We start from the raw sequence: 8,669 nt of genomic DNA, 5'->3' as shown, positions 1-8,669 counted from the left end.
AGGCACCTTTGTGTATAGGGGTGTTACAGAGTATGGGTATATGAAAGTGAGCGGTTGAACGTAGAAGCATTGGGATTTGCACGGTGAGGCATAGTGAGAGTGATGATGGTAGTAGAACATGGATAGATCTTGTAAGAGAGTAACGGGCAGCATAAATGGTATGGGAGTGTACGAGAGACGGTAATAAGATTTAGGCGAGGGATTAGCAAAGGGAGAGTAGAGAGGACGAAGTTCATTTTAAGAGGGGAAGATTGTAATACCCGGATTTATTAAGACTTCTAAAGGACCTTTTGAGGATAGTGACTGAACCCTTGTAATACTACGGTTTTCTGTACTGATGGGTACTCTATTGAGTAAGGCTTACTCTGTCGAGTAAGTGAGTTTTGGTTACGAACCAGTGTACTATCTGATGGGTACTCAATTGAGTAGGTGTCACTCGATCGAGTAGGAGGCACTCGATCAAGTAAGTGATTTACTCGATCGAGTAAGTTGGTTTATATGAGTTATTCGTCGGGTTTTGATAACAGCGTGAGAATGTTATATAAAGTTATTTTTACCAGTTATTTTTATTTTTTTCACTCATTCTAAATATTTTACACAAGAGAAAAGTTACGTAGCATTCCTTTCTCTCATTGATATCAATTCCTAAGGGCTAGAGTCGTCGGATCGCAGAGTTCTTTACGCCGCTGAGACCGTCGCATTGTGGGTAAGATTCTAGTATGATTTTTGTGTCGTTTCATTGAGTTTAGTTGAAACCTTAATTGAATATTTTTGGGGTTTTGGGAGTAGTGTGATTGTTAGATAGTAATTGTATGATTGCGTAATTGTAGGAGGTGATTTCGTAGAAGAACGGTTTTGATTAGTTGATTGTGACAATCTTGGTAATTGCTTTTCCAGATAGGGTTTCCCTACTCAGTTATTGGTTACATTGTATTAGATGATTGGTTGATTGTTGATAGTTGTTTAATGTTGTTGATCTATATCGCATTGGAATTGGTAATTGTTGATGTATAGTAGGTTGGTTGTGTTTGTCTGTGGTTTGCGAGGTGCGTCCTCGACCGAGTGGAGTCACCTGTGGGAGTGGATTCACGCCCTTGATTCGCACCTTGTAGTTCCCGTCACAAGGGGGATGTGCACATTAAGGAACTTGGGTTTTCGTTCGGTATTGATGAGCGGAGCTTAGGTGGGAACGGCTGCGGTCCCCCACTGCGGTGAGGATTACTGGTTGTGGCCGTAATCTGGCAGGGCTAGACCTTCAGGCTAGTTAGGTGATTGGAGATGTGACGGAGTTGGGTGATTGTATGTATTATTGTTGTTACTTTATCTTATATTGTGTAATCAGTAACTGCCCGTTTAATTGTTTTAAAAACTGTGGTGATCCATTCGGGGATGGTTACCAGTTGTTGAGCGGGTATGAGATGGACTGCGCGAGGGATAGCTAGGATCGAGTCACCACTGTCACTAGAGTCTTCCGCTGTGTCGTTGAACTTATATTTCTTTTTAGTTGGTTTTGATAATTTGGAACGGTTGTATCACTTTACAGTTTTGGGATTTGTGTTAAGTAATCGCTTAAACTTAATTATCTAAAGTATATTCTTTTATGGTCAATTTGATATACATTGCCTCGGGTAACCGAGATGATAGCACTTTCATGCATTAGGTGGTATTGGTAAGGCACCTTGATGTATGAGGGTTTTACAACCCTTGGGCTTGGTTAGAGTCTTACTCGTGAGTGAGGAAGTGAGTACTAGACCGAGTGTGAGTATTTTGGACCGAGTGAGCTGCTTTAGCGGGCTTTATATGCGAGAGTCGGGATTAGAATTTACCAAACACATTTATTTCTTCTTCTCTCTCTAAAACCTTAGAATCTATCTTTAATCTCTTTAAACCTTCCCTAGCCACCTTCCATAGAGGTTAAGCATGAAACTGAAGACCTTACATCCTCTCTTACCTCTCTTTACCGATCTTGCTTTGTAAGTCAAAGATTTCACCTTTTTTATTTTATCTTAATTCAAAACCTAGTATTTGGGGATTTTGTGGGTGTTATTAATTAGGTAATTATAATTAGAGATTTGGGTAATTAAAAGATAGTAGTAGAGGATTTCATCTATTAAAAAGGTTATAGGACGTATTGTGATGGTAATTGTTATACTAATGTTGGGTGTGATATTATAGAGGACAAATTCTTACCTTTCGCGTGTCGCTTACTGGTTCGGCTAAATCTCGTCGTCAAAGCTACCAACCAAAACAATATTTATAACTTCACAAACTACTCTTAGTAAAGAGGTAAGTAAAAGTCTGATCCCAAGGGACATGTATTGACTTAGGATTTTCAATTGCAAGTAGCCATGTCTTAGGGTGTCACAAATTATGGGTTTAGATGAGATGTAATCTAAACTAATCAACAAGATGAATGAAAACAAAGTAAGCAAATAAAGGGGTTTGTAAACAATTGATTAAAGGTACTAGGGTGTCATGGGCTCATAGGGGATTCATGGAAATAGATCATACAAAAATGTTCTCAATTAGAAGCAAGCACTTATTGTTGTGATGGGATCGAGTTAGTGTATATCTTACAATCTCTAGGAAGATTTAGGTCCCGGAGCCGAGTCGATCAAGACGTTACAAAACCTACAAGTCAACTTAGTCTCTTCCTATTCAACTGCTATGCATGGTCTAATGAGGCTCGAGTTGGTTTATGTCTTACAAGCCTCATTGAAAAGATAAGAGATGAGTAAAAATGCAAGGTTTCATAGTCTAGCATTTCATCAAACATAACATGTGCATAGGTTGAAATCACAACAAGCAAGCAATTAATTATGAAAACATATTAGATTAAGCATAGATCAATCCCCATGATTGTTTCCCCTAATTCTCCATTAACCCTAACTAAATGACTACTTACTCATGATCAAGTTTAGCATGTTAATAAGGTTGTCAATCATACTAATAAAGCAAAACATGATGAATAAATGATGAGATTAACAATAATTAAGCCAAAGTAAAAGAGATTATACCTATGGAGATGATCCAAATAATAAAGCAAAGAATAATAGAAGTAAACTTGATGATTGATGGAAGGTTGTCAATCCTCCAATAAACCCAAATAATCTTCTAATTACCCAAATAAAACTAAGAACAATTGAGTGATTAAGGAAAGATTAAAATGTGATTACTATTGAAATGTGTATTACAACTAAATTAAGAGAATAATTAAGATTGGATTAAGATAGGATTAAGAGTTGATTAAGATGACATTAAGAGTTGATTCCCGTCTAGGTAGTACAATAGGGTATTTATACTAAAATTAAGTACAAGGATTAGGGTTACTAAAGGCTTAAATGACGATTAAGACCCTAAGAAAAACTTGACAATTTTGCTAATCTTGAGGGACATGCACGGATCATGCTGCAACTCCCAAAGGAATATGCGCGTCCTCGCCCGGAGAATGGTTGGTCCTGTAAGGAGATCCGCTCAGGCTGGCTTGGAGACACTCGGATCCTGGCTCTGGGACGCTCGTTCTGAGCTTAGGACGCTCGGATCGTGGCACATGGTTCTTCTCTTGTTTTGGCTTCCTAACAATTCGTGGGGATTGTGTTGGGGATGCACGGACCTTTTCATCATTGCCCATTTCACTTCATTTATTCGCTTAGGCTTCTAGTGTCGGTCTCCTCTTTGATGCTTGGTCATTAGATGCGATCCATTTAGCTCCATTTTGCGCCATAAATGCAAGGTTGGCAATCCTCTCCTACCAAGGACACAAAATCTCAAAGAATATGCAAAATGGGAAACTAAAGATAAGAATTGACCCTAATATATGCTAGGAAGCATGGGAACGAGGTTAATTCGGGGACTAAATGTGCTCAAATATGAGTCACATCACTTACGGAGATTGCTTCGAGGTACGGTTTCCCTACTCGGTTCTTAATAGCATGACTGCTTGTATATGTCTTTGTTGTTGTTATTCTCATTGTAATTGTTGGAATTGCATCATATCATGAGAATTAGTAATTGTGTCTTCTAGAATTGTGGTAATTGTTGGTACATGGTATTATGGCATACTTGAGATTCATGGTAAATGTGAAAGTGACTTATTTGGCATATCGTGAGGTATATTGCGTTCCATGTAGATGTTGGCGAAGTTGTGGTGGTGTTGTAGTGTTGTGTTTTTGAGGAGAGTGAGGCAGTTCGAGAGACCGTCTCACGCCCGGGTAGTTCCTTGAAGTTCCCATTTCAAGGAGGACGTGCACGTTTATGATCCGAGGAAGGAGGGATTCATGTTGTGATGCGAATCTGGCAGGGGTCCGGGTTGCTTACCGGGCTCGGTACACCATATTGCGATGCGGGTACCTTTCGGGCTGCAGTCCGGCTGTTGGTGGCGGTCTTGCGATGCCGTAACCGGGTTGAGACGGAGGTGGAGTCGAGTTTGGAGGAGATGTCATGTTATGTGTGTCTCATTCATTTGCATTATATTTATATTGTGTCGTGAGTAATTGTATTGTGTGTTGGTTCTGTGTCAATTGTCACCTTCTTTAATTAATTGTGGTGGCCTGTGATGATCCATATATATGATATTTCCGGTTATATGGGGAGCAGTGGATTGCAGGTTTTCCATTTGGTGATGATCGGGATAAGGGTCGAGTCATTGACTTCCGGAGTCTAGTTGATTAGCCATATTGTAGTTGGTGTAAACCTTATTAGAGTTGTTGTTGTTGTTGTAGAATGAGACTTTGTAATTTGTATAATAACATTTATGTAAATCATTAAATTTGTACTTTAATAAATGTTTCTTGATTGTAGTTTTGATGCACTACCTCGGGAAACTGAAATGGTGACATTCCTATTTACCTTGGACGGGTAAGTGGGGTTGTTACACTATTTCTCTTTTTATCTATTGAAAATGGAATCATACTTTCTTTTACTTTATCTCTGGTTTGGTAATTTACGTAAGAACGTGCAAGTAGGCTTGGAGTCCTCACACTCATTCTCCATTACATAAAACATGCCAAAACAAAAAGGGATCATAATTTCTTGGCAAGGGCGGACTGGTATAGAACACGTTACTTTTTACTTGAACAAAGGGAATATATTTCCTTCACGTGTCACTCCAACATATTTATTTAATTTGAATGAAAGTTTAAAAGATGCTTCACTTTGGCCTTGTTCTTTCCGGCTGAAAGGAGTTTTGTTGAGCTGATAGTAGTAATTTTTTATTTTATTATTATTACGTTATTAATAATATTTAATAACTAAATTAATAATAAATAGTATTAATATTAACGTATGGAAAATTGGAAACGAGTTGGCCAACCGAGTTGATGAAGCTCTCGATTTCATGACAGCTGCTGGAATTAACCCGGATCATCCTATTATGAGAACAATAGAGTTTTGGACATCTCATGAGTGCTTGTTATTACTGATGTAGTTTTAGAGAACCGCAAGTGCACGGTGTGTTATAACACTTGGGGGTCGAATCCACGAGAAGCAAGTAGAGTACTAATGGTTTATGATTCAACGGTTTAGCTAAGTCGGTAATAAAATGGGTTGAGATACTAGACTAAACGACTAAACTAATTGAAATAAATGTAGATGAACTAAATATAAATCAAGAAGAACAAGTGAAAATAAGAAGTTATAAATCAAGATAAAAAAAGCCTAGGACCCGATTTCCCACCAACAAGTCTTAATTCATCGTCATAATTCCCTTAGCTAGCTATTGGGGTGATATGTAAAGGGGAGGTGACTCTAATTTGCCTAGAACCCCCCTCTCGGGTTCGCACTAGGACACTAGACCTCGCAACTTCCCTCCCTCTCGGGTTCGGAGTTGGAACCCTTAAATTTTGAAGCCCGAATCTCCTAGAAACGCGCGTTGTTCTAAGACACTCTAACTCCATTTAAGGTCATTAAGCTCTCACCATGTTCCAAGTCATTCAACTCCTCCTCTCGGAGGTCGAATTCAAACTCAAGCCTAGAGTTGCCCTCCCATGGTTCTCCCTTTCGGTATCAATGTAGTACAATAGGGTATTTATACTAAAATTAAGTATAAGGATTAGGGTTACTAATGGCTTAAATGACGATTAAGACCCTGAGAGAAGCTTGACAATTTTGCTAATCTTGAGGGACATGCGCGGATCATGCTGCAACTCCCAAGGGAATCTGCGCGTCCTCGCCTGGAGCACGGTTGGTCCTGTAAGAAGATCCGCTCGAGCTGGCTTGGAGACGCTCGGATCCTGGCTCTGGGAAGCTCATCCTGAGCTCAGGACGCTCGGATCATGGCACAGGGTTCTTCTCTTGTTTTGGCTTCCTAACAATCTGTGGGGATTATGTTGGGATGTATAGATCTTTTCACCATTGCCCATTTCACTTCATTTATTCGCTTAGGCTTCTAGTGTCGGTTTCCTCTTTGATGCTTGGTCATTATATGCGATCCATTTAGCTCCATTTTTCTCCATAAATGCAAGGTTAGCAATCCTCTCCTACCAAGGACACAAAATCTCAAAGAAATGCAAAATGGGAAACTAAAGATAAGAAATGGCCCTAATATATGCTAGAAAGCATGAGAACGAGGTTAATTCGGGGACTAAATGTACTCAAATATGAGTCACATCAAACATCCCAAATCTAACCTTTGCTCGTCCCGAGTAAAGAGGTGACTTAACTATGACCTTTATTTAAACTAGTATACTAATATAGCCGATATGAGACAATTAGCGGGTCTCACTCTGCCCCTTCAACTCAGAACAAGACATCCATGAGGTAAGATGCCTTTTTGCAAGGCAAGGTAAGGCTTGCCAAAATGGCGATTCATCCAAGCATTAAGCACATAAAAGCAAGTAATGGATGCATCTACAAAATAATATCCACTTTCCTCATCAAAGTGGCGAAAATTATCTAGAAGGGAAGCAATTTAAGGGTACACACTCCATTATAGATATGATTTCTTTAAATTACTAAGCCTAGGAGGATACCAACAAATCACCTCCAAGTTGTGTCAAGCTAGGATACCTTTGTCCTCAATCGTTAAATGCTTTTGTCAAGAGTAGTCTCCCTATGGTGTTAGAAACACTGTAAGATCGCGAAATTCCCCTTATTGCCTAGACAAGAAGAAGGGTCGTCCCCTCTCCACCATGCACAAAAGTGGGTTCAATGGAAAAAGGGATCAATATACTTTGAGTTTCATAATGGGAGTTTGCTTTTGATTTTGTTATTCCCCCCAATTTTCTTGTGGCATTTGACATTTTTGAGAACAATTTATTTTGCCATTTCTTTGATGTTTGGCATTTTGATACTTGACAATTTTCAACTTTTGCATTTTTTGAACATTTTCAAAGTCACCCTAATTTGTAACAAGGGTGGTTTTATTTGAAGCATATGAGTTCTTATTTTTGTACTTCTCCTTTCTTTGATGCAATTTGTAAACTTCTTGATTTTCATTTTTGATGCTTGAACTCAAATTGATAATTTTATGCCCATTCTCTTTTTATTGGCATAATATGATAGACGAGGAAGATGGTTTCATGGTTTCAAGGGTCACCTTGGAATAAACGATAACCAAGGAGTCATCACATCACAAGGTAATCTTGACTAGGCCTTAGTCCATGGGTCAAAGCATACTAGCATGACACATCCTAGGGTGTTTTAGAGGTATTTTAATGAGCAAAGTCTGAAGAAGAAAAAGTATCTACAAGGGCCTTATATACACTTGTCAAGTTTCCCAAATAGATGTTTTCACAAAATTTTTCCTAAAATGCAATTACATGCCATGATGCAACTAACATATATACAACCTAATGCATATGCTTCTATCAACTAGCAGGTCATATAAACTACATGTAACTCCTAAAATCACATTGGTTTGTACCGCATCAACCAAAATAAAGCCACATAGTCATTAACATAGAGATGAAAAAGGAAATTTGGAAATATCATACAATGCGGTCTTCAAATTCCTCATGCCTCGGATGTGGCGTAGTCGATCCAATGTGATAAGAGTGACAAACAAACACAAATATATACACAATATACAATACTACACTACAAAGGGATGAACATGTTTTTGTATTTTTGAGAAATTTTCCTATTTTTATGGTTTTTATTTTTATGAAATAAAAGAACATATTTTTGTGTTTTTCGAAATTTTTCAATTTTTATCTTTTTTTGATTTTAAAATGTTTAGTTAGAATTTCTCATCCCCACACTAGTATGGGCATTATCCTCAATGGCCAATACGATAGGAACTTATGCAATGCAAGCTATACGAAAATGCATGATTTCTACACTAGTAGGCAAAATATATGACATATATACAAGTGATGCATTCTAATCTATCATATATGATGCATGATTTTATTGGTTGGAGAGCTAATTTGAATTAACTCCCATTCCTTGTATGTGAACTTCCCCAAACCAAACAAGACACTATTTCTAGTATTAAAAGAGGGGGAGTTCATGTACAAGGCAAATATGCAATGCATGAATTCTAATTGTCATTTTGGATTGTACAAGTGGGAGCAAAATATTTATCATCACCTGATGTTGCTAAGGTGGAAAATAGTCCTTAATTTTTACAAGGACACCAAAAGAACAATTAGTGATGAATTAAGTTAGAAAAGCTTCTTTGACATAAAAAAATGAGGGGGAATTGAAGAGATTCACCTAAGCCGTGGTGG

This window comes from Silene latifolia, chromosome 9 (assembly GCF_048544455.1).
Source record: "Silene latifolia isolate original U9 population chromosome 9, ASM4854445v1, whole genome shotgun sequence".
NCBI lineage: Eukaryota > Viridiplantae > Streptophyta > Magnoliopsida > Caryophyllales > Caryophyllaceae > Silene > Silene latifolia.
The sequence above is the reverse complement of the archived record's forward strand: the minus strand, read 5'-3'. Positions refer to the sequence as shown.